The sequence below is a fragment of the Meriones unguiculatus genome, chromosome 14 (assembly GCF_030254825.1).
Source record: "Meriones unguiculatus strain TT.TT164.6M chromosome 14, Bangor_MerUng_6.1, whole genome shotgun sequence".
Classification (NCBI taxonomy): Eukaryota; Metazoa; Chordata; class Mammalia; order Rodentia; family Muridae; genus Meriones; species Meriones unguiculatus.
The window spans coordinates 62,155,474-62,182,497 of record NC_083361.1 but is presented as its reverse complement, the minus strand read 5'-3'; the positions used below and the strand labels follow the sequence as shown (position 1 = coordinate 62,182,497).

The window sequence follows — 27,024 nt, the reverse complement described above, 5'->3', positions numbered from 1 at the left end:
ATATACCAGCACTTGATTGTGAACTTGGTAGCTGCAAGAACTGTGAGGGGGAAGTGGGGATTGTAGCCAGTTTACAATATTCTGTTATAGCAGCACAAAAAGTACTAAAACAATCTCTATCATAGCCAGAGTGATATTTTAAAATGCAAAATCAAACATAGTACCCCCTTGCTGAAAAGCCTATGAATTCAGAAGTCCTTGCCTACAGCTTCCAAATTTCTTAGTATGATCCCAGCTTTCTGTCCCCTCTACCCGTGCACCCCAAACCCTAACATTAATGATAAGCCTCTATTCTGAAGCGCTGCATATGTGGAGTCATAGAACATTGAGGAACCAACCTGGATGCTTCACCACTTCTGCCCAGTTGAAGTTTTGCTGTTGTTGACATTTTGTGGTTGTTGTTGGAGTTTTTGTTGTTTTGTTGTTGGTTTGGTTTGGTTGGTTTTCATTAATCATTTTTAATTAACAATATTCTTATTAATTCTTCAAAAATTTCATACAATATATTTTGATCGTATTCTTTTCTCACCCCACACCCTCCCAGAAACTCCCCATCTCCCTACCCACCTAAATTCATATTCTCTCTCTCAAAAAATAAAGAAAAATTAAAATTAAAACAGACAAACTAAAAGCAAAAGAATAAAATCAGTTAGACAAATACCAAAACAAAACAAACAAACACACATACACAAAACCACCCATGGAGGTTGCCCAACCACTCTTGGGCATGTGATCTACCCACTGTGTGGTTGATATACCCAGTCATACCCAATGGAGAAGAGTGACTTTCCCTTCACAGAAGGAATCAATTACAAATAGCTTCTTGGTTAAGGGTGGGACTTTGTGTTCACTTGCTCTTCTTAGTGCTGGGATTTTGTCCTATTTGAACCTGTTTAGGTTTTGTGCATACTATCACAGTCTCCATTGCTGTGAAGAGATGCCATGACCGTGGCAACCCTCATAAAAGAAAGTGTTTTTAATTGGGGCTTGCTCATATTCAGAGGTTTAGTCCATTGTTATCATGTCAGGAATCATGTTGCTGGACAGGTAGCTGAGAGTTCTACATCTGGATTGGCAGGCAGCAGGAAGAGAAAGAGACACTGGGCCTGGCTTGAGCAGTTAAAACCTCAACACCCACACACTTCTTCCAACAAGGCCACACCTCCGAATAGTGCCACTCCCTGGTGACCAAACCTTCAACTCTATGAGCCTACGGGTGCCATTCCTATTCAAACCACCACAACATGTATTTCAGTCCTTTTGTGTCTGGAAGACAGTTTCCTTGGAATCACCCATCACCTCTGGCTCATACAATCTTTCTGTCCCCTATTCTGCATAGATTCTTGAGCCTTGAGGGCAGGATCTTGATAAAGACATCCCACTTAGGGCTAAATGCTTCAGAGGCTGTCACTCTCTGTACCTTGTCTGATTATAGATCTCTGTGTTAGTTATCAACTAGTGTAAGCAGAAGCTTCTCTGATGAGAGTTGAGTGATGCTCTGCTATAGGGGTATAGCTGTATGTCATTAGGGGTCATTTTTTTTTTTTTTACTATGACTAATTTCATAGTGCTGAAAGGTGCTATGCTCACTACTGGGGAAGCAAAGTAATTATCAGCCTTATCCAGCTGGCAGCCCTATCGGCTACAGTAACAACCAGCTTTGTAAGATACACCCACTGGTACAATAATGAGTATATCAAACCCTGATGCCCAACCCAGACCAGTTAACCCAAATCTGCCTTGATGGAGTCATGCATCAGCACACTTAAATGCTATAGGATTAACCACTCACTTTCTGATTGGCTCTCCCACAAAATGGAAGCCATGCCTTGCACTGTTAATAAGGATGAAAAGCCATGATTAGGTAGATCATGGACCCTAGGGAAGAATCTACTACTCTTATGTCCTAAATGGACGTAGCATTAAACCAGCTCCTAATGAGATCATAGATTAGCACATCTTCCAGTCCTCATCAGAGAAGCTACTTTTTGTAGTAGATGGTGATTAACACGGAGACCCACAACTGGGTCACAACATGTAGCAAATAAGAAGCAGTGGAATGCCAGCCCTGAAGTGGACATCTGTGTCAGACATAGTCCTCCCAAGGCTCAGAAGTCACCACAGAAGAGGAGTCAGAACATGAGAAGCAGAAATAGACGATTACAGCGCTACAGTATTTTCTGAGCACAACAGGGCATTTGCCATGGCGAGTCACAGTGGTTGTGGAAGCACACAAGAGACTTGTGCGTGATCAAGTCAGACAAAATCCCAGCGTGGAAGATGAAGGCAGACAAGGACGCCCCACATGGCGCTGAAGAGCTATTGGCGATTAACGGCTGCTAGAAGCAGGTGAGTCAGCTTTCTTCAAGGTTGTTGCCCCCCGGGAGGCTGTCCATGCTGCAGTAGATCATCCTATACTAACATACATACTGACAGCAGTAAGCGGACTCAGTGGGTTTAAGGAAAAAAAAACTCGAGGGAGAGCTCAGTGGTTAAGAGCACTGGCTACATTTCCAGAGGACCCAGGTTCAATTTCCAACACCCACCATGGCAGCTCACCACCTCTTTGAAACTCCAGTTTCAGGGTTTCTCACGCCCTCACACAGACAAACATGCAGACAAAACATTAATGATCATAAGCTAAATTTTATATATATATATATATGCATATATATGTACATATATGATTACTTTTAAAAAACATGGAAGTAGTCAGGGTAGGAGAGAAATTGGAGGAGAGGCAACAGGGGAATGAGCTTGATCAAAACACATTATTTACGCCAATGAAATTCTCAAACAATGAAAAAAAATCTTTAAAATGCCTGATTTCAGGCAAATGGGATAGTCTAATATTATCATCATGTTTCTTGAGAATTAGCATCTTCCTGATAAGACTGGCAAGCAAGAACTCTGCCGCGGGCATCCTCGCAGCTCTGATGCTGTGCGTTAGCACATCTATGTAGTGCTTACTCAGTAGGGATTTGCTGACTGTGAGGCTACAGAAGGGCTGGGGTCACGGCTCACCACCCCTCCCCCCAGCTCTGTGATCCTGGGCAATCTTCATTTATGCATTTGTTTATTTATTTATCACCAAAATAGTTCAAGGCAACCTTCCGGATGTCGGTAAGCCTCTGTTTCCTCCTTTATAAAATGGAAGTAAATCAGTAGAGAAGAGCCACGGTGGGGATCAAACACAGGTACAGCAGGTAAGATAATGCTTCGCATCTAACAAGCTTTCAGTAAAATTTAGCTGTTGCTTCTATCCATTATACAGTTAGCACAGAACATTCAGTAAAGGTTGGGTCCCTTCCCTCCTCTCTCTTCCATAAATAAATTAATTTAGGTCTCTTAAATGTCATTATACCAGAAAAAAGGCGTCTCTTGAGCAGGAGTGGACCGACTAGGTTACATATTAGAATCCCCTGGGGGGCTTTTACAAACCCCGGTGCCCAACCCTAGACCAATTAATTCAACTCCTGCTTGATGGAGCTGTGCATCAACACACTTAAATAGCTCCCCTGCTGACTCTAATGGGCAGCCAGGTTGAGAACGTCTGCCTCTGGGCACTGGGTTTGTTGCTCTTTACCTCTTAATTGTGGTCTTTCCAAGTAGTTATCCCAAATCTAGCTGTTGTCAACATTAAAAGTGTTTAAGTCTCTTCATCTCCCTCTGTTTATCTTCCAGGCAAGAACTGGAGAACTCTCAGTGCACCTGAGAGAGAGAGCAAGAGTGCCTCTCCACTTTAACCATTCCTGCTCCAAACCTGCAGCTCCAGCAGCCCTAACCCCAAGTTCACTGATCCAGGCCCTTTGGGAGCTTCAAGGTTTAAATGTAGAGAAATGTAAGAGGTCACTTCAGTGTATCATCTCTACTGAAATAGATGATTCTGTGTTCTAGTCAGTCCTTCTCACTTTAGGGTGCATGAGCGCCTGCTGTTCTCAGGGATCCTTAGTTCCACACGAGAATTTATTTGCATGTTCACTTTGCTAATAAGCTATTTTTTTAATATTTAAGCCCAGGTATGGTGGCTCATGCCTATAAATCCCAGCACTCATGAGGCTGAGGCAGAAGGATTAAGGCCAGCCTGGGCTACGAAGTGAGTTCCATGCCCCATGGAGGGGAGGGCGCTAATTGTGGAGATGGCCGATGTACTAAGCCTCAGGAACTAAGCTGTGCAAGCACACGGACCTGAGTTTGAATCCACAGTATCTATGTCAAAAGCTGAGCATGGCTACATGTGCCTGTAATCCCAGGAGCACTGCAAGGCAGGGCCAGGTAGGTCCTATAAGCTGACTGGCCAAGCAGCCTAGCAAAACTGTCAAGCCTCCAGTTCAATGAGAGCTTCTCAAGGGATTAAAGATAGAGAACTATAGAAGAAGACACCCAGTGTCCTACTAGCCTACGCAGGTGCACACATGGGCTTATAACCACCTGTGTACATAACACATGTGTACTGCATACATAATGTGTGTTCCTGGAATTCTGTAGACCAGGCTGGCCTTGAACTCAGAGATATGTGTGCCTCTGCCTCCCGAGTGCTGGAATTAATGGAGTGCACCATCATTGTCTGACAAGGGGAAAGTGTTTTGTTGTGGATATGAGAGAGAGAACACCCAGAGGCACCTGGAAGACTTCAGAGCAAATAGAAAAAGAAGTAGACTAAACACAGCCAGGAGACTGGACCCAGCTATCTATGAGAAAAGGGGGAAAGAGCAGGGAAAAATAAAAGATGGAGAAAACATGGTGAGAGAAGCAGGAGCAAAGAGAGAGAGAGCCAAAGGGAAACAGCAAGAATAGCAGGGTTATAAGGAGAATTAGCAGGTAGGGGGAGGGACGCTGGTGAGCTGGAGGGAGTTTAGGCAGAGAAGGAAATGAGAAGGGCTAGTATGCTAATGTACACTTTGGAATATACAACAGATATTTGTGATACTGAGGAAGCCTGGAGGCCAGTAAGAGCTTTGATATGTTAATAGACACCACAGGTAGCCGTATGTCCCTTCTGTCAGAAGTAAGAGAAATGACTCCTTTGGGGAGATGGGAACCAATTTCACAGATTACTGAGGAATGCTGGCTTTTCTCTAATGACCAGAAATCCTCTTATAATCCAGGTTGTGTTTATTTCTGGATATTCGGATAGCCTTTGGGATTTGGGAAACTGGCATTTCCATTGGACCTGACAGTGGATGCCATACACTATCTGGCTATCCTTCAGCCCCTGTAAGATCTGATTGCTCATATCTGTTTCTGGAAAAGTGAGATGGTGGGTGGGTGTGTGTACAGATTCTGAAGTGGTACAAATAGGACCAAGAGGGAAGGAAGCCTCTCCCCACCAAGGCACAAGGGAAGGAAAGCAAAACACGCTTGAAATGACCAGTGAGTGGTGGTTAGTGTCAAATTAGCTGCAGATGCTGTGTGCATCCAATCTACACAGAACTATTTTTAGCAGCTCATTAAGGATGAGTAGTAAGTACACATTTAGGGAATTTTCCTTTCCCCGTTCCAGAAAGCAGAGTGACTCCATTTCAAGTAGATTTTTAATAAGGCTATAATGTGAGCAATATATTTAAGGGAATGTGAGCACTCTACTGATTCACCAAGTGACACCTCATTAAAATCAATAATTAGGAATTGCTCAATGTCCAAACTTGGGTCATTAACAACTACAGCCTTGGTGTTATCAATAATGTTTGTGCTTCATTCTTCGGAGAACAAGTGATGCCCTGGCTTCTTTTCTTGTCGCTATGATAAAATACCCCTAACAGAAGCAACTTAATAAGAAAAGGCTTCCTTGCCTCATAGTTTCAGGTTGCCATCCATTGTTGCAGGGGACTCAAAATGGCGGGAACTTGAGGCAGCTGGTCACATCACATCCACAGTCAAGGGCAGAGAGCAATGAGTTCATGCATGCTCAGCCCCACTCTCGACTTTTCATTGAGTTCAGGGTCCAGCCCATGAAATGGTACCCACTTGTATTGGGAAGGGATCTTCCCATCTCAGTTAACCCAATTAAGAAAATTCCTCAGAGCCATGCCCATAGGCCAACCCAACCCACACAATTCCTCACTGAGACTCCCTTCCCAAGCAAGCCTACAATGCATCCAGTCGCCAAGTAGAAGTCACCGTCATCAGTAGTATCCCCATGGGTATTTTCTAATACAAAATACAGACATAGACATAGAGCTGGACCCGAGGCTGCATCTTTTCATGATTAAGGCAGTGGCAGTGATAACTGTCAGCACAGCCTCATCATAAATCCCATCAAAGTAATGTTTATTAAGATGCTGTGCCCGTGTGCTTCCCCCTTGCTTCCCACTGAAATTTGCTTTGGATTTTTATAGGCGCAAAAGAGCCATAAGCATAAACAGTTTATATCTAATTTTATCATGTTCCTAATTATGAGATAATAAAAATAATTCTCCTTACTGCTCTCAGTTCTGGACGATCTGGCAGGTCTGTCCAGCCCTATGACACTGTAACACCACATTATCTTCAGAGTTCACACTTGAAGACCGCATGGTTCTGTTTCATACACACCCACTTCACGATGTTTTCAGTTTACAGTTTTGGGGCCACATCTTACCTAGTGTTGACCACATGGGACCTGTTCCTGGTGGTCTCTGTCTAGACTGGTGTTTCCAGGTTCTTGGTGTCTTAGCCAAAGGATTTACAAAGGTGAAACGCCATTGTTAACTAGCAAAGGATTTTATTCAGAAGCACAGAGGGAGTATAACATGGAAACACTGCAAGGGAGCATCTGGCCCCGAAAAGATGTGCTCAGGAGCACCCTGGCTTCCTTCAGTGGGTCCAGGAGGTTGGTTGCTAGGGGTGGTTGTTTTGATTGATAGGCTTAGGTTATAGAAGCCTTTGCTCACTGTGCGTGTCCTCTCTCATGACACACCTGATTTTTTTTTTAATTTTTTAGTTTTTATTTATGTGTGTGAATGGTTTGCCTATTGGTATGTCTGTGCACCAGACATATATTCCCGGTTCCCATAGAGGCCAGAAATGATTCCCTGAAAGTGGGGTTACAGGTGGTTGTGAGCTGCTATGTTAGTGCTTGGAATCAAGCCCCAGTCCCCTGGAAGAGCAGCCAGTGCTCTTAACCACCGAGCCATCTCTCCAGCCCCTTGCATCTGATTTTAATCGTATCCATGCCTCCTCATGCACAGTTGTAAGATGGCTGAGAGGTGACCCAGCAATATTTAGGTTGCCTTCTCATGCACCTAAACCCAGCCCAGGCTGCATGTGCCCATCAGCACATGTCTCTAGTGCCAGCATTTGTTCCAGAATGTGCCTGCTCACAAAATGGCAGTTACTAAAAAGTCTCTAGGTGTTCCTGGGAGCTGTTGTTTTCTTTGCAGACAGAGTATAAGTTCAATCCAGGCGGACATTTCTAGTTAACAAATGGCTTTGTGGGGAAAAATAGCATGTGTGTAGTTCAAATCAAGTGGGGTCCAGGGTTGCTAAGATATCACTGTACTTTCCTGCCTCAGGCCACAGGCTGAAGGTTGGACACACTTGATTATGCTAACTGAGCACTAAGGGGTGCTGCTAGGGACATGCAGTGTCTAGGCCCCACCCTGCTCTTGCAGAGGTTAGAAACACGGATTTAGAGTGTGGAACACATGTTTGAGTACCAGGACCATCTTGCCACTAGTGACAGAGGCTGATTTGTTAGTCAGTGGCCATAGTATCTGGTCTAAGTCATTTTACCAGCACCCTGCCCTGCTCCCTCTGTGCCTTCCAGCTCTGTTTCCTTCCCCTGAGTCCTGGGTGCCCTGGGTGCCTCACTCCATGTGACAGTGACACGGGCAGAAGACAAAGCCAACAGCAAGCAAATAAGTATATGCAGAGGCCAGAGATAAATGCTGGGTGTCTTCCTCGTTTAATATTGCTGTCATGAGTACCATAATCAAAACTAACATGGGGAGGAAATGGCTTATACTGTCTTTCAACTCCCAGGTCACATTCCATCTCTGAGGAAAGTCAAGGCAGGAATCTGGAGGCAGAAACTAAAAGCAGAGGCCATGTTGGAATGTTGCTTACTCCCCACGGCTTGCTCAGCTTGTTTTCTTATACGACCCAGGACCCCCTGCCCAGGAGTGGCATTATCACAATGGACTAGGCCTTCCAACATCAATCATTAACCAAGAAAATACCCACCCACACTTGCCTACAGGACAGTCTCACAGGAGGCATTTGCTCCACTGAGGTTTCCTCTTCCCAAATAATCCTGTTTATATCAAGTTGACAAAGAACCAAGTTGGCACAGTTCCTCAAATGCTCTCCAACTAAAAAAAAAAAAAAAAAAGTAGGAATTTGTGGCTGGGCCTCTCATCAAATCTGGAACTCATTGATTCTGCTAGGTTATTTGGCCAGCAAGCCCCAGGGGATTCTGGGGGCTCCTTCTTAGGATTTTGTAGTTGCAGAGCAAGCATTCTACCAACAGAGCCATCTCTCTGCCTTCAGACTACTTGCAAGTCTCAGGAGAAGCTCCTTGGCTACAAAGGAGAATAGAATTCTTGTTTTGTTTGTTTGTTTTATATTTGATATCAGCCCATAATCTGATTTCAACTGATTTTTTTTTCAATTCTCCTGACTTGGTAATAAGGACCAGAGGTGAGAAATAGAAGCCTAGTTCACACTTCTGAATACATGCTGAAGCCCTGATTTAAATCCCATCACCACTGACCACCAGGATGGCTGCCTGCTTATGAAGGTTCTGGAATGTCACCCCAATCTTTCTGGAAGCAACAATGGCTTCTCCCCATGGACAGTCCTACCCCCTACTGCTTTCTCTTCCTCTTCTGATCCTTCTCACCCGTGATGAGCAAGGCGCTCCTTCCTTTCCCACGTTTTCAACACAGAGCATCCTTTGTTCTGCCTACATGGGCATATTTCCAGCTATCCCAACCTGCTGGTGGGAGCTGTAAGAACTCACCCCAGAGCCAAGCACAGCCGCACATGCCTGTAATCACAGCACCTGGGGAGGCAGAGGCAGGCAGATCTCTGTGATTTTGAGCCCAGCCTGGTCTACAAAGCGAGTCCAGGATAGCCAAGGATACACAGAAAAACCCTGTCTTGAGTGTGGGGGTGGGGTGGGATGTGGAGGGGAACCTTACCCCAGGACCTGCTCATTTTTCCTGCAAAGCCTTTTGTTTCAGAGATGCCTCAGTCTGCAAAGTTTGAGTTTAAAAAAATCAAGGTCTTTCTTTTCTTAATATTTACTTATTCTTTATTCACATGTGTATGTGCCTGAGAGAATTTATGCGTATTCTGTGTGTGCTGGAGCCCATGAAGGCCAGAAGAGAGCACTGGGTCAGCTGGGACTGGAGTTGCAGGCAGTTATAAGCCATCTGAGATATGGATGCTGGGAACAGAACCCAGGTCCTCTTCAAGAACAATAAATACTCTTAACCACTGAGCCATTTCTCCAACCCCAGGCTCTCCTTGGCAGGGTCTCATGTAGCCCAGACTTGCCTTGAGTTACTATGTAATAAAGGTTGGCTTCCTACTTGTGACACCCGTGTTGCTGATTAAACACAGAGTTTCATGAATGTTAAACAAGTGCTCTCCCAACTGGGCTAGATCCCAGCTCCCTACCCCCAAAGTCTTTCTTGAACAGAGGAACAGAGGGAGCTTCTCTGAGGGACTTGGGCAGATATGCAGAGGCAAAGAGCCCTTGACTGCCCCTGTTGCTCCCAGGCACCAGGCAGAGACAAGAAGCCCCTTTGGGAAGACATGATTATATGTTCTACATGCACTGGCTTCAGCTAGCCAAAATTAAACTGATTCAATTTTTATTTTTAACTTTAATAAGGTGTGAATAATTACCTCAAACACATACATCTGGCCTGATTGTTTACCCATGTGAAGCTAATCAAAGTAAGGTAGATACCAGAAACAGGGTTGGGAAGGTTTGGTAGGGAGCGTTTACCTAATCCCTCTCCGGCAAGATCAGCCTCAGAAGAGGGGAGAAGGCCTGCTCTCTGACTTTGCAATGACAAGAGGGCTCTTGAACTCTGGGGGGAAGGCAGCTCCTCACCCTTTACTCCTGGAGCCTGGATCCCAAGAAACCCCAGGACGTGATACTGGGGATCAAGGGTCAGGGTTAAGGTTGGAGTCCCATGTTTCCAGGTTCATGATGTCTTATCCAAAGTGAAAATAAGGACTCATATAGCTTTGCAAAATTAGTAAGATAACTTTATTCAAAGCAAAGCAAGGGTATAGATTTAAAGAGGATAAAAGTGTCAAGGTCAACAGCAGGGCCACACAAATGGGTCACAAGCTGGAGCCTCTTTTCCGGGATCTAAAAGAGTAAGGGGGTAGTTATAAGATGCATGATCTATGTGGTTCTCTATGTTGATTGATGGAGCAGGGCATACATCAGTTTTTCCTGCTTCGCACGTCCTTTCCCATGATCGTTTGATTTTTATCATAACACAGGCCCAGTGGTGAACTGGCTTAATATGGCAAATAATGTTTACTTGAAGGACAGTGTTTGCATCACTGCACATGTACCCACAACCAAGCTAGACCAGCCCTTCTGTTACTCTCACCTGGACACACCAGGAACGTACTAGGAGAGGAAGTTTCTAATTTCGGGTGTTACTAGGAGCAGATAGAAGTGTATACTCTTGTTCAAAGAGGAGGGCACATGTAGCCGGAAAGAGGCGGGGTCCGAGGAGGTTCTGAGTTTGCTAGGTACATATTGGTAAAGAAGCTAGGCTGCCAGGTGCACGATTACTGAGGGGGTGGGTGAGTTATATAACCAAATCTAATAGGTCTCAAGCCACCAGTCTATCCCCTGTGTTTGCCTATCTCGGTACTCAGTGACCGATAGGTGAGGAGGGAGGGGCTTCCTATAGAGACAAGGCTTCACACAACCTGAAACTGGAAGGCCTTCTCCCAGGCAGAGAGTTCCTGCTGCCTGTCCAGGACCCCTGGACAGAGAACTCGGAAATCTGAGACACCATCCCCTACTTTCCTCCCAGCTGTTTCCAGAAATTCTGCCTCAAAGATTAGCCCTGCTGAGCTATGCTGGTATATTATTTGATTGTCGGGGTTGCAACAGCAAAATGCCCAAAGGGTGGTTCAAACTACAAAAAATGAAAATAAAAATTCTTATAAGTCTGATGGCCAGGAGTCCAAAGTAACGGTGGCCCCAGGGTTGATTTCTCCCCAGCCTGTCACCATCTTCTCCCTACGGACCTCTGTCCTAGTTGGCTCTCAATTAACAGCTGAGCTGGAGGTGCTGCTCAGTTGGCAGAGTGCTGGCCCAGCAGGCTTGAAGCCCTGCTTTTGACTCCCAGCATAATATAGAGCAAGCATCAGGCCGCACACCTGTGATCCTAGCACTCAAGAAGTAGCAGCTGGAGAATCAGGAGTTCAGCATCATCCTTGACCACAAAATAAATTCAAGGCCAGCCTGGGCTACCTCACAGACCCTGTGGAAAAACAAACAAACAAACAATGAAACAGCCATGCAGAGCATGGTGGTGGTACACATCTAATCCCATCATTTGGGAGACAGAGGCGGGAGAATTGCTCTGATTCTAGGCCTGCCAGAGCCAAGCTATACCAATCATATTGGATTAGGCCCCACCCTAAAGTCCTCATTCTAACAATTACCTCTTCAAAAATCTTATTTTAGCACATACATTTTGGAGAGATATAATTTAACCTATAACAGATAATGGGATGTTTATTTATTTTATTTTATTTTATTTTATTTTATTTTATTTTATTTTATTTTATTTTATTTTATTTTATTTTATTTTATTTTGGCTTTTTGAGACAGGGTTTCTCCATGTAGCCCTGGCTGTCCTGGAACTTGCTCTGTAGACCAGGCTGGCCTCACAGACATCTACCTGTCTCTGCTTCCCAAGTGCTGGGATTAAAGGCATGTGACACCACCACCCAGCTAGTTGATTGTCTGTGTGTGTGTGTGTGTGTGAGTCAACCTCTGGTATCATTCCTCAGGAGCCAACTAGCTTGTTTTTTAAGACAGGGTCTGTCTCTGTGATGTAGGGTGCAGTGGTGCTGATGGTGCTACTGAACTCAAACTCATTGTGTAGCTGTGGAAGACTTTGAGCTCCTGATCCTCTTTCCTCTGCTTCTCAGACACCAGCACTCACTTTAAAAACTATCACACTATTACCCCCACACTGAGGGAAGCAGGACTGCTGGGGCTTTCTGGATGTCAGTCTAGCTCCATGTTCAGAGAGAGACCCTGTCTCAAAGTAATAAGGTGGAGAGCAATAGATCAGGACTCCTGACATCCCCTCTGGTGCATGCACACATGCTCCCATAAACACCACACACAAGGGGGAGATACAGCCATTGGGCAATTTTATTTTTTGACATGCATTGAGAAAAGCTAGTGTGCTAGTACTTCCACTAAGTGTCAATGGTGCTGGTGGGCTGATCTTTTTCTTCCTCAAACTGCATACTGAAATTCTAGAAAATGGATCATCAACAGTAATTACAGATTTTCTGGGGATGTGAGTTCACAGCTCTCATTTTCAGAAAATCGCATATTTTTGCTCTGTTTGAGTGAAAGCATGTTTATAGTAACATCTCAGTGATAAAACCCACCTTGGAAAGCTTTGATGTGACTGCGGGAATTTTTCTCACAGCTGACGACTGGAGTTTTAAAGGTTCACACAACTTGGGTAAATTTTCTGTTCTGTGTGGTACTGGGTGATTTCACAGTCCCCTTTAGCAACACGGAGCCTGAAAGAATACGGATGAACAAAGTTCCCCGCTGCTCTTGCTCTTTGATGTGGCAGAAAGAGATGCTGTGGATTTCCTATTGCAGCATCTCTGCTTCTCTGGTCTCTGCACACGCACGCACACACACACCATAATCCTAAACTAGAAGTAGGTTTTGTATATGAGCTATTAAAGTGAATGGAAACTGAACCTATGTTCCCAGCCTTTGAGAAGCTGAGACAGAAGTATCTCTGGTGTAAGGCGAGTCTCTCAATCTAATGAGACCCTCCCTTGTCTCAAAAAATAAATAAGTTAACTGAATTTAAAAGTACATACAATGGATTGGGGAGGAGCTAATGAGGCCCTGCCCCTCCCTGGGTAGCTATTGGTAGCTAATGTTTCTTGGGGAAGGGAGGCATTTTCTTCAGTGGTGAAGCCACTGGTATGTAGCTAACGGGCTCCTGTAGCTGACCTCTCACCCATGTTCATGTAAGCAGACCTAGTTAAATTCAGTGGGTCATCAGAATAAAAGTTGGGAAACCGGCTAGGAAAAAGAAAGAAATCAGTACAAGTGGGACGGGGATAAGAAAGTGTAATGGAGGTGATAATGAAACTCACTATGATAGCTTCGTGTGGTGGCACACACCTTTAATCCCAGCACTTGGGAGGCAGAGGCCGGTGGATCTTTGTGAATTTAAGGCCACCCTGCTCTACATAGAGAGTTCCAAGACAGCCAGAGCTACAAAGCAAAATCCTGTCTCAAAATCAAAGAAAGAAAGAAAGAAAGAAAGAAAGAAAGAAAGAAAGAAAGAAAGAAAGAAAGAAAGAAAGAAAGAAAGAAAGAAATGCCTGTGGGTACCTGTGCCGCAAACATCTAGAGTGATCAATTATCTGTTGCTCCTTCTGTGGGTTCCAGAGAGCAAACTGTAATCACCAGGCTAGCACAACAAACGCCTTTACTCACTGGCGCATCTCACCTGCCCCAGGTACAATACTTGAAGGCATACATTAAGCACCTACTATGCGCCTAGCTAGTGAAAACGGATCCTTCTAAGGCTGTTTGGCATGACCAAGGGCTGTAAACATAAAATCACGATGAAGTCAGTTGAGACAGTGCCACAGGAATTCCCACAGAGTCTGGAGTTAGAAACTTGGGCATTTAAAACTCAACTCTGCCAGGTGGGGCATGTAGTGTACACGCTTAATCCCAGCACCTGCGAGACAGAGACTGGTTGGATCTCCATGATTTCAAGGCTAGCCTGCTCTACGTAGTGAGTTCCAAACCAGCCAGGTCTACATGGTGAGACCCTAAATAAAGAGGAAAAAAAGAAAAAGAATAACTTAGCTCCACCCTTACTTTTTTTTTTAACTTTACTGCTCTGATCTTCCTGTGACGGACATGGAAGTAAGAACAGTCCCACTTGAAAGGTAATAAGGGACTGAATGAGATAGTCGAGAGGATAAGACACACCACCACAAACCTTCAGCTGTGCACCATGTCTAAGCTTTTGTTTTTTCCTCAAGCAGAGAAAGCTCCACAGTTGGGCACCAGCTGACGCTAAGAGCGAGAGGCCTCTGGGCCTTTTCTTCGTGACCTGTCACTGCTGTTGACCAGCTCTCACTTACATACCTTGGAAGGATGTAGCCCAGTGGTTCTCAACCTGTGGGTCACGACCCCCTTGACAAACCTCTAGCTCTAAAAAAAATATTTACATTGTGATTCATAACAGTTATGAAATTACAGTCCTGAAGTAGCAATGAAAATAATTTTATGGCTGGGAGTCACCGTGACACGAGGAACTACATGTACTAAAGGGTCACAGCGTTAGGAGGGTTGAGAACCGCTGGGCTAGAGGCTGCCTCACATCTGCATGGAAACCCTCAGAAAACCTTCCAGAAGCCCCTCAGTGTCTCTGTGGCCTCACTCTTTCCTCAGCCCCTCTCCCATGGCTCCTGGCATGCAACCACACTGAAGGGTTCTCCCTAAGTTCAAGACTGCACACCACCAAACATGACAGGTATTTTTTCCCACTTGCTTTTTAGACTTGCTCTCAGCACAGACACACACACATGCACACATCCCTAAGAAGTCACCTCAGTGGTCCCTGTACACTCAGCCACACCCCAGCCTCATATCCATCCTTATAGTGACGATGCTTCTGTGGTTTGGATGTGAAATGCCCCCCTGGGCTCATGTGTTTGAACACTTGGCAGCACTGTTTTCAGTGAGGTTGTAGAACCTCTGGGAAGTGGGGCAGGCCTACCTGGAAAGATGTGTGGGTGGAGGTTGGGCCTTCGGGTTTATAGTCCGGGCCTAGTTTCTGTCCTGCCTCTGTTTCCTGCCCCACTGAGGCGTAAGCAGCTACATGGCCCACTGCCGTAGATAACCTGGCCCCGTCTCTAGGCTTTTCCTACCGTGACGGGCTAGCCCTTCTGAGCTGTGAGCCAAAATGAAACCTTGCTCCCTTCAGCTGCTTTGCCAAGCATTTTGTCACAGCAATAAGACAAGTAAGTGATGCATTGCCCAGTCTCCCCTCCTGGCCCAGAGCTCTTGAGTTAACCATAGTCCAGAGAACATGCCTGACCACACAGCTCCTGGATGAACTGTGGCAAAGGCCTTCACAATATATATCAGTATATCCAAAGAGTGCCTGTGGTTTCCTCTACCCCTAAACACACTGCTAACCTCTACCACCAATCTCCCAGCATCGTCCTCTCCCCACGTTCCTAAGCCCTGAGGTAACCCACTGGGAATTTATCTTTGACTGCTTCCTTTCTGTCTTCTTATATCCAGATTAGCGATGGGTCCTGGAAATTTTTTATTTTGTGTTTTGTTTTTGTTTGTTTGGTTGGTTGGTTGGTTGGTTTGGTTTTAGTATTTCAATATAGGATGTTGTTGTTGTTGTTGTTGTTGTTGTTTAAATATAGCTCTAGCAGTCCTGAACTCACTATGGAGATCAGGCTGGCCCTGGCCCTCAACTCACAGAGATTCATCTGCTTCTGCCTCCCAAGTGCTGGGATTAAGGCATCGCCACTGCCTGGCTGAGATTTTCCTCTCAAACACATTCCCTGAGCTGTTTATTCATTTCTGTCCTGTTCCAAACACAGAATTATGTACACATTATGATGATGATGATAATACACATGGTGGTTTGAATGAAAATGGCGGCCACAGGCTTATAGGGAGTGGTACTATTAGGAAGTGTGGCCTTGTTGGAGTAGGTGTGGCCTCATTGGAGGAAGTGTATCACTAGGAGGCGTGTCACCGGGAGCGGGCTTTGAAGTCTCAGATGCTCGGGTGGGGCCAGTCTCTCACATTTTCTTCCTGCTGCCTGCCGATCTAGATGCAGAACTAGCAGCTACCTCTCCAGTACCATGTCTGCCTGCGTGGCACCATGCTTCCCACTATGATGATAATGGACTAAACCTCTGAACTGTAAGTAAGTCAGCCTCCACTTAATGTTTTCCCTTATAAGAGTTGTCGTGGTCATGGCGCATCGTCACAGCAATAGAAAACCTAAGACAATACAGTAAAATGTTGTTGTTATTGTTGATGTTGTTTTAAGTTGAGACTCACTAGCTCCTCCCGTGAATCCGAGACCTCCGTTTGTAGCTGGATCTTAGATGAGCATCAAAGTGTATACTGACGTGCCACATGCTGCTTTCACCTAGCGGGAAGCATTTCCAGTTCGTACTCCCCTGCCCTTAGCCCCTCCGCACCCATTCTCCCCTCTGCCTCTTCAGCCATGGCTGTCGTGTCCCTTCAGAGTAGTATGGGAACTTCTAATTCTAAGATCTTATTCCAGGTGGCTGCCTCGCTGGAATCATTCAGAAGCTGTCAATGACTCACCCAGTCAATTTGAGGCCCAGCAATAGACTTGGAGTCAGTGGCGCCTGACAGCTGCTCAGTGGCTGGGGAAGAAAGGAAGCAGGAGTGTCCTGGTACATGATAGATGCTCCTGGTCCTATGGCAGTTGCTGGAGTGAAAAGCAATCCGTCATCAATGTTCCTGGCTGCAGTCTGGCCAAAGTTAAGGTCAGCTAAAGAAAGGACATCTCGCAGTGTGAATAAAGCCAGACAATGCATATGTCTTTATCTAGTGTGTTCTGTGTGTCCTCAACTGTGCTAGAAGAAGCACAATGAATAACTCTCAGATGTCTGATTCCAAAATTATAATAACCTTGCAGAGGGTAAAGAAAATGACACAGAATGCCACCTGTATCGGTCTGGCTGGGATAATTTCCCACCATGATTGGCAGGCCTGAGTTGTACAAATGCCCAAATGCACACCCGTGTGGTTCCCAGCAACGTCTCTCAGTGCTCACCTTGTATATGTGTTGTAGACACGGGTTCATGTGGGTGCATGTGCGTGAGGGTATGTGGGCATATGTGCGCATGTATGTGAGGAGGCCAGAAGTTGACATCAGGTGTCTTCACCAGGCACTCTCTGTCTTGGTTTCTATTGCTGTGGAGAGACACCATGACCACAGCAACTCATATAAAGGAAACTATTTAATTGGTGCTGGCTTATAGTTCAGAGGTTTAGTCCATTATCTTGATGGCAGGCATGATGGCGGCACACAGGCAAACATGGTGTTGGATAGGTAGCTGACGGGAGCCAGTAACTGATGGAACCATCTCACAGGCAAATATGCTTTTCCTTACACCACCAGACACAGACTATATCCTGAGTTATTCATACTTAACCCCCAGGTCAGGATTCGATTCTACGGCCACTGGACCACTCAGCCACACTTGTGTTGTTGGAAAAAGTGCCAGAGTCATGTTGTGCCAAGATCTAGTTTGTGTCACAAACTATTCCTGGACTCATTCTTTTCTCTCCTCGTTCCAAGCCTTCTGAGCAAGCAAATGAAGGCTTTCAGCCATCAATAATTGAGTTACCTAACCAAACTGACCAGAAAAGTTTGGAAGAGAGAAAACAGCAGCCAAAAATTTGAATTCAGCTAGAGGAATTGTGCATCAGGGAACAGTTTCTCTGTCTGGGAGAGCTGAAGGCCGACGTTAAGAAAACTAACCTAAGCATTTTTTTTTCATGCATCGGGTACTCTGTGTTAGCTAAAAGAGGATTAGAATTCTGGGTGGGCACCGTCTTCAGAGACACTGAGTGCTGACACAACTCAGGACCACCTTGTGTTCGTGGATGCCTGATGCATACCAGAAACCTGCTTGTCTGCACACTGAGCCATCTTATCTTTGAACGCCATGATGAAGCCCCAAGGGCAATGGTGTCATTCTTAAAGTCTGTCACTTAGGAAGACAAGTGTATTATTTAGGATATTTAGCACAAGCAAGCAGACCTACCTGGAATAAGCAGAACGAAAAAGCTTTTGGAAATGCATGGAATGGTTTGGAAGATGGAGTGTAGGGCTGAGCTGTCATGCTGAAAAAGATTGATACCAGACTCTCCTTAGGTGTCTATGGAGCTGGGAGTGATTGACAGCTCATTAGTGCCCACTGTTGGGACAAACAGAAATCCCATATTCTCCCATCAAAACTCACTGTTTGACTGACCACCCTAATCACATCATGTGCCCACCCCTTGTCCAGAACGGGGTGGGACATTTTGAGTAACAGCTTTAAGAATCCAGCTCATATTGAAAAAAAAAAAAAAAAAAAAAAAAAAAAATATATATATATATATATATATATGTTTCATTTGGCACCATTCCACAAAGAAATAGAGTGGAGCAGATAATCACATATCCACATTATCACTTCTCACCAAACTCCATGCCACAGAGAAAAGTATTCATTTGCATCATGCCATGCACATCACAGGCTAATAAAAGGATCTCTTCCCTCCATGGCTATTTTCAGAGAGACAGTCAGTTAAACTCCCCAAGAATCACTTTCCTCAACTTTAAATGAAAAGGTTGAGCCTGAGGAGAGTTTTACAGCTAGAAGTGCCTCTGGCCAGATCAGCCCTCTTGGTATAAATATAGATTACAAGCCCAAAGTAACTGGCTGAAAGGCTCGATTGCCACAGAGTTTGAGGGTCAATGTCTCTGTGTGGTAACTGAGGATGAGTACAGAGGCTGAAAGGAGTTCGTGCTTTTTCCATTGTGGTATAGATTTTGGAGACTGAACAACATTGTGAACAGGAAGGCAATCCTCACAAAATGCAGTACAAGAAAGAGCAAAGACAAAACTCCGAGATAGAATTTTTCTTCTAACGAAACTTGTAGTGGCCAAAGTCTTCTCTGCAAACTGGCAAGACTTGCCCATCTTTAATCTGGATGTTAAGAGATATCTCACAAGTGTATCAGTACAACAGTTCCAGCACTTGGGAAATGAGAAGCAAAAGGACCTGGGGTTGAGGCCAGCCTTGGTTACATGAGAACCAGACTCAGAGACGAAGTTAATTTCAAATAACAGGGCAGCTAGCTCTGCTAGTAACATGCAGCCTAACTCAATATCCCACTTCCTCCACCAGCTCTCTTAAGTATGGAAAATGGAGGCTTTCTCCATCTTAGGAAGTCCTCTGTGGGTGCATCTTCAACACAAAACTCAGCCACTGCTCCAAAGCCCCCACAAACCCCTGAAGAAACTCTGAAGTCATCTCTGGCTACACCACTAAGACTCCTCAGGCCACACTACTGAAACCCAGACACAGAGTATAGCCACTGGGTGGTTAGAGTTTAGCTAACCAGATCTTCAATTTAATTATCGTATGCCCCAGGGCTCACTAGCCCCAGCGTGCCGCTGACCAGCAGCCCTGTCAGGAAGGCTTGGCTCCTCAGACTCCATAGTGTTATAATATTGAATAAGAATCTGCCATAACATATTTGGTATCAGGAAGTTTACTATGGGAAAGGAGGGAGGGGAGAGAGAAGGGAAGCACCCCAGAGAAAGACAGAAAGAGGGAGAGAAACTGTGAAAGAGAGTGGGGGGGGTGGCAGGTGGGTTGTATCCTACGCACCTGTGAAGGTGGTGACACAGGACATTGTCAGGACCCTAAAGGCCCCTGAGAGCAGACCAGTTGAATCGCCTGCAAGACAACATAACATTCCTTCCTTTTGTTTAATTAAAAAAATGAGGAATGAGGAAGGGGTGGTGAGGCGGGAAAGAGGTTGTTGGACTGCTTCTCATGCAAGACAAGTTAAAGTATATAAGTGCAGGTTCATTAGAAGCAGTTCTTGGCCACAAGCAAGGGAGAGAGGGAAAGCAAGAAAGAGAGCGAGAAGCAAGAGCACAAAAGTGTCCCAACCATATAGTGCTCTGAGCCGTAGAGACTACAAGGCCTTTGGATGTCTCGTGGTGGAAAGTCACTGCTCACTCAGGGATGACTATGAGGTGAGCTGCCCTGAGCTGGGCGAATCAGTTGAGGCTGTGCTCTCCGTGCCTGCGGTTTATGGCAATAGCATGACAGGTGGTGGCTTTGGCTGCTGCACAGTAACATTGCTGGAGGCCTCTGCTCCCCCCACCTCGCCATGCATCACATACAGGAGCAGTATAGTGGCACAGACACCTTGTACCTCTCTCAAACTGCCGATGGAGCCCGGGTGCTGAGCTTGTGAGGCGTCCCTGGAACTGATGGGCACGTGGGCATAGGGCAGAGGCGGCGGCTCTGCCTCAGGCACCCTCGTTCTATTATCTGGGTGCTTAATAAACATGTACCTGTTACCGTGATGGCCACCTACCTCTAGAGGTGGGTACATGCTCTGGGGTCAGGATTGTGAGAATCATTTTTTTCTACCTCAGGCTGACATCTCTCTGGCCCGTGAAGAATGGACAGGGCAGCTAAGCATAGCAAAATCTTTTATTAAATGCAGAACAAAGGCTGAAAAAAAAATATGTCCCAACCACACCCTGGAAAGCTCAGAGCAGAAAGTAAGGTATTCCAGCCATGCCCTGCAGCAAGTAGGAACCAAGAGATGCTGGGACAATCTGGAGCTGCTTGTCCCAGGTCTGAAGCACATTATTCCATCCTTTTGTTGATAATGAAGGGGTGAAGAAATCAATCATCTTTGGCTACTTACTGCTGACATTGGGACAGCGATGGGGCGGGGGTACCTTCTAGAATGTTGACCAAGTCCAGGAAGAACAGGCTGTCCTACTTGCTGTCCAGGACCTGTGAAACCATCTGTAGCTGGGAAGTGCAAGCCCAGCTAGAGCAGACTGTGAGGTTTAGGCCAGAGCACCTCCGTTCTGGATGCAGCTCTTGAGGAAACACCTGGCAAGATGCTGGAACATACATGCATATTAGGGGCAGAATAAACACCGGAGACCTTTAAGCCCATAGTTCGGAGAGGGGAGTCCCAAAACTAGGGAAAGGTGGAGGAATCCTACTCTCTGAAATAGGCAATAAATGAGAAACCTGGGCTGTTGATTGGCAGTACTTATCTGGAGTCCATTGAACCTGAGAGGTGGATTCGGGTGGATTTCCTGTAGCTTACAAGTATCCTTGGGACAGGAAACCGGTTGCCTGTTTCCTAGCTGTCGAGCTACCATTAGCTTCGATGTAAACATAATCAGAGATCTGAGAAGAATAAATTGTAATCTAAATGAATCTATGCATAAATCAAGATGACAGAGATGACTAGTCAGTCCATAGCCCACTACCTGGACATGTGTCCCAGTTGTTCATGGGGTCTCCATATCAGCACAGGCAGAGGCCGTCTGGCCATCAGGCACAAAAGACAAAAGGCTTTTTCTGTGGAGGAAGAACATGGGAGAGACTGACCTCACCTCGTTTTCAGCAACATGAAACAATAACTCTGCAGGTGTCCAGTTTGTCCACAGTTCAGGCTGGGCCCTAATAGCAGGCAAGGCATTGGGGGGCAGACTTTCCCAGTGGTCAGCATACCATAACCCAGGGTTGAAGTCATCTGTTGTTGTACCCAAATCTTCTTGAAGACCTTGGGAGTTACTGTCAGGATTTGGGAGTCTCTGGCTGTCATAATAAGCTCATGACTTAATAATTTATATTAAATGTTATATTCAGCAGGTCTCTGACAAGTTTGAGGGCCAGCCTGTCTGAATTAATTAATCTTTGTCTTTAGCTAATCTGCTCTAAACTATACCTTGCAAACATAAAACAGAATGTTATGATCTGTAATGTTTGAGGACCAAACATATCTCAAGTAGATATAAACAGACAAGCTTTGCTTATTTCTAGTTACTTTCTGTTTAACTTTGAAAACGTATACAAGATGCTAAATAAAACATAATTCTGCAATTAATCACATTGGTTCAGGACACATTAAAGGATCTGACCATTTATAAGATGAGTGGCTATTAACTTGAATTTTTAATCTTTAAAGAATAGGACTTTAGGCTTTATGCCTGTTAAGTTTGAGCCTTAAAAAAATCACAAACACAGTCCATAAAGAGAGAGTATAACAGTTTCCTGTATGATTTAGTTTATAAAAAGCCTTTATAAGTAAACCATATTATATGTTAGTAACATATAATATGTTAGCAAAAGCAACATGTTTTGAGGCAGTGATTTTTAACATTTTGAGAGTGAAGATAGAGCATAATAATTGAGTTCTAACATTGTAAACAATTGGACGTCTCTAGAATTAATACATCCCAACTTAAAAGTATTTTTGGAATCATGTCACATAGTTTAAGATTATTTAAGCACAAGCTTTTAACTATTGACCCTGGACTTTAAAAACATGACTGGGTCTGCAAAAGGGTGAACAATAACTCATTTCTAGAGTCAGCAATACAGTAGAACAGTATAAAACAACTTTAAAATTACATTTGAATTTATTATGCCAAATCCATTGGCCAAAAGTCTGGAGGTGAACCCAGAGTACAGGCAGCTGGTGGCAAGACAACATTCATTCATGCATCCAAGAACTAGCAAAGGCATAAGTAGTTAGACATATACTTCAAATTACCTAGTTAATCTGGATAGATCTTTATGACTTTGAAAGTTTACCATCATATAAAGAATATTTTAGATCAGGGTTGAATCACATATATAGTATGTTGCAAAAATATAACTGAATTTTTATAAAAATTCACATCAGTTTAAAATAAGATGTGTTGTCTTCTTAGTCTAAAAGGGGGTAAAATGATAGAGATTTCATTAGGACAAAGAGGCTTTATAACTGTTACTTTACACCATGTGGTCATCTTAAGATGGTGGAGCCACATGGCAGGGGGTAAGCCATGTGGTCGGCATGGCTGCTATTTAAAAACATCTGTGTTTCTACAGATGTTCCAAACATACATGCACACATATGTATTCGTTAACACGAGACTGAGTTTAAATTCTAAAGGGGCAGATTCAGGGTGGCGGTGATAAGAGGAGCAGAAAGGAGTGCAGTGGCCCAGCAGGGCATAAGAAGAAAGTGCAGCTCTGCAGTTTGAGGGCAGGGGAAGCTTACCTAAATGGAGGTGGAATGATCAGTGAGCTGGAGAACCTATTGCAGGTGGCAGCAGGTTAAAAACAGAGGCCAGTAGAGATCCCAGTGTACAAAGACAACAGGATTGCATCCCGGGTTTCGGCACCAATGTTATAATATTGATTGACATAATCTGATTGGCCTGCTCTTTGATCACCTCCCCCTGAGGGGGGAGCAGCCTTACCAGGCCACAGAAGAGGACAATGCAGCCACTTTTGATGAGAACTAATAGACTAAGATTAGAAAGGAGAGGAGAACCTCCCCTATCAGTGGACTTGAGGAGGGGCATGCATGCAGAAAGGGGAGGGAGGGTGGGATCGGGAGGGGAGGAGGGAGGGGCTTATGGGGGATACAAAATGAATAAAGTGTAATTAATAAAAAATAAAAAAGTTAAAAAAAATAAAGTTAAAAAAAATAAAACAAAAATTAAAAAAAAAAGAATCCACTGTAAACATATTTGGTATAAGGAAGGAAGTTTATTGTGGGAATTGGGGGAGGGCACCCCAGAGAGAGACAGAGAAGCAGAGAGAGGGAGAGAACCCAGGGGAGTGAGAGAGAGAGTGGGCAGGGTGGCAGGTGGGTTATATCCCTGCACATCTGGTGCAGGTGATGACATAGGAGAAGGTGGTGACGTAAGACATTGTCAGGACCCTAACAGCCCCTGAGGGCAGGCCAGTTGGATTGCCTGTACACCAACATAATATACAGCATTGATGGGAAGGATGGACTCCTTCCCTTCTACACTCCAAGCAGTGGCCAGACACAGAGTAGAAGTAGGAAAGGGAGGTCTTCTGGTTTGGTTTCATTTCACCTTTGGTTTTTAGTTTATTTTAGTTTGGTTTGGTTTGGTTTGGTTTGGTTTAGGTTTTTGCTTTGCTTTGGTTTGTTTTGTCTGAGGTAGGGTCTTTCTACGTAACCAGGCTGGCCTCAAACTCACCAAGATCCTCCTGTTTCTGGTTCCACAGTGCTGGAAGTAAAGGCCTGTGCCACCAGACCAAGCTAGGAGGGAGAGTCTTTTGCTGTCAGACTCTAGTGGTATAGTAGTTAATCGTTATCCTTCATCCTTCTTCACACTTTGGTTTTTGTCCTTAGAAAAGGGGTCTTGTGTCGCCCAGGCTGGCCTTGAATTTACTGTGGGGCTGAGCTGGCCATAAACATCTCATCCTTCTGCTGTCATCTCCTCAGTGCTTCAGTGCAGGGATTACAGGCCACAGACACACACACACACACACACACACACACACACACCAAAAAGAAAAAAGAAAGGACAGGTGGGTGAATATGATTGAATTCTATTATATACATGCATGAAATGTCATAATAAAACCTACTATTATGTATAATTAACATATGCTAATAACATAACTTTTTTACTAATTGGTAGAATATTATATATATATATATATATATATACACACACACATCTTAAAAGAATATTGTTTTTACTAAGTAGGACTTAGAACATGTGATTCTCCCACTGGAGAGCTGCAAGAAAATCAGTCAAGCAGGCAATGGATTGGAAAGAACACTCCATGTTGCATGAATATTTATTGTTTATTAATGACCTCTCCTGATTGATTGGCTTCTGTTTTATTGCTTTTTCTCAATGAGACAATGTAAAGTGACTTCTTGATCATTTACACTTGTAAATTATAACCGTTTACATGTCCAGGAGCTGATGGCCTATAAGCTTGCTGGGCCATGCGCTGAGCACACTCCCTCCTCCAGGATCTGGGTTATAAGGCCTTGACCTGTTCTCTACCATTAAGCTCCTTCCCTGATACCTCTAGTCATGGAACAACCTTCTTGAGATGGACCTTTATCCCTTTCTCAGTCTGAGAGTCACATTCACTCCTTGAATATCTGTGTCTGCTTGATCCCAGCCTCCACAGTCCCGCCTGAGGCAGGCTCATTTACAGCTCTGTAGGTAAAGTACTTACCATCCACTAACAAAACCTCAACTTACTCCCCAGAAACCACATAAAAGTAAAAGGCGAGGTCAAACCATTACAAAGTTGTCGCCTAACCTATACAGACATGACAGGACACACACGCACACACACATGCAATTTTAAAATAAAAGTTAAAGTAAATTTAACTTTTAAAGTAAATTTATTTTAAAATAAATTTTAAAGCTTACATGTTAGCCTTCTGTTGATGTTTGTTTAATACTCTTCCATTCTACTATTCCCCAGTAGAAGTACCCAGTCCTTATGGGTAGGACTCTTTCTAGGTCAAAAAAATTTTTTTGAGAATTTCTTATTTGAGTGATGAATTTATATTATTCTCTCTCCCTCTTCTTCTTCCGTCTCCTCCCATGTATTCCCACTCCCTCTCAAATTTATGGTCCCTTTTTCTTTAATTATTGTTGTTAGACACAGACACATGCACACACACAGATGAAAAAATATATATAAATATATATACACACATATATATATATATATCCTGCTGAGTCCATTTAGTGTTGCTCGTATGTATGTTAGGGCTGACCAGTTGATACTGGATAACCAATTGGGGGCCCTTCCCTGAGGTTTTCCCTTTCTCAGCAATCATTAATTGCCCGGAGTTCTTCATGAGTGGTGAGGCCTTATAAGGCTCCTGTCACCCATGCTGGTATGTCACCTGGTATTGTCACTGTTTAGGTCTTCTTTGAGTAGCAATACCGCTGTGATTTCGTGGGTATTGCTCGCTGACATATAGAGAGGACACACTCTCACAGTGGACATCCTGGCCCTGTGGCTCTCCCAGTGTTAGGTGTAAAGGTTGCGTTGTGGATATTTCAGTTGGGGTTGGGCACCACCCAGTCACTTGTTCTCTTCATTTTGAGCAGTTGTAGACTTCTGTAATGGTCTCTGTCTACTGTAAAAAGAAGCTTCTTCCATGAGAGGTGCAGTGGTTTGAATAAGAATGGCCCCCATAGGCTCGTATATATTGAGTGCTTGGACATTAGGGATTGGAACTTCTTGAGAGGGATTAGGAGGGGTGGCCTTGTTGGAGTAGGTGTGGCCTTGCTGAGTTGGAGTGTGACTGGGGATGGGCTTTGAGATTTCAAAAGTTCAAGCCAGGCTCAGTGTCTTGCTCTTCCTGCTGCCTGCAGTTCTAGATGTAGAACGCTCACTTACCTCCCCAGCAGCAGGCCTGCCTGCATTCCACCCTTCTCCCCACCACGATGACAATGGACTAAACCTCTGAAACCGTGAGCCAGCCCCAGTTAAATGTTTTCTTTTTTGTAACAGTTGCTGTGACCGTGGTGTCTCTTCACAGCAAGAGAACACTGACTGAGACAAGGGTGAGAGCTTCCCTGACCTGTGAGTGTGAGGGTGAGTATTTAGAATGAGGTGAGAAATTACACTGGTTTAGGAAAGCCACAGTTAAAGTTTCTCCTCTAGGTTCCACCGTCTCCCCGGTTGTGAGTATTTGGCTAAATTTACAACACCAAGCATGAATTCCCTCATATTGAGCAAGTCCAATTAGACAGCTGTCAGCTCCCACCAAGGTAAAAGATATTAAACCTCTGGGAATAACTTGCCGAGCTGGTCGTCATGGTTCGGGGAGTCACAGCTGGGAAGCTGCTTTTCTCTCTTGGCAGTTTGCATGACGCCCTCCAGCACTGAGAGCTGGTCCTTAGGGAAGAGCTTTCCAGGTCAGATGCAGCTCAGTCCTTCCAAATCCTCTGTCCAAAGTGCGTGGTGTCTTCAGCAGTGGGGACTTACCTTCACATTCGGGGAAGTAACCAAGGGCAACGGTAATATATTTTTAAATCCATGTCAAAAACACATTGAAAGTCCTATTGTCTGTGCACACACTCCTGCCTTGAATTGTCAGATGTGCGAAAGCAAGACTTTCCGACAGCCTGTCACTGCGATCTAATCTCCCTGAAGCTCAGGCAGAAACAACTGATAAGGCTTCACAGCATCCAAAAATC

General features: G+C 44.6%; 1 long non-coding RNA gene across 1 annotated transcript; it reads left to right on the top strand.

Annotated features, from left to right (window-relative positions):
• The first annotated feature begins 375 nt into the window (after nucleotides 1-375).
• On the top strand, nucleotides 376-16,785 carry LOC132647044 (uncharacterized). The gene is made up of 5 exons (XR_009585331.1): nucleotides 376-2,349; nucleotides 3,100-3,206; nucleotides 3,685-3,841; nucleotides 16,059-16,150; nucleotides 16,521-16,785. It is a non-coding gene; the product is annotated as an uncharacterized LOC132647044 (long non-coding RNA).
• Nucleotides 16,786-27,024: the final 10,239 nt, after the last annotated feature.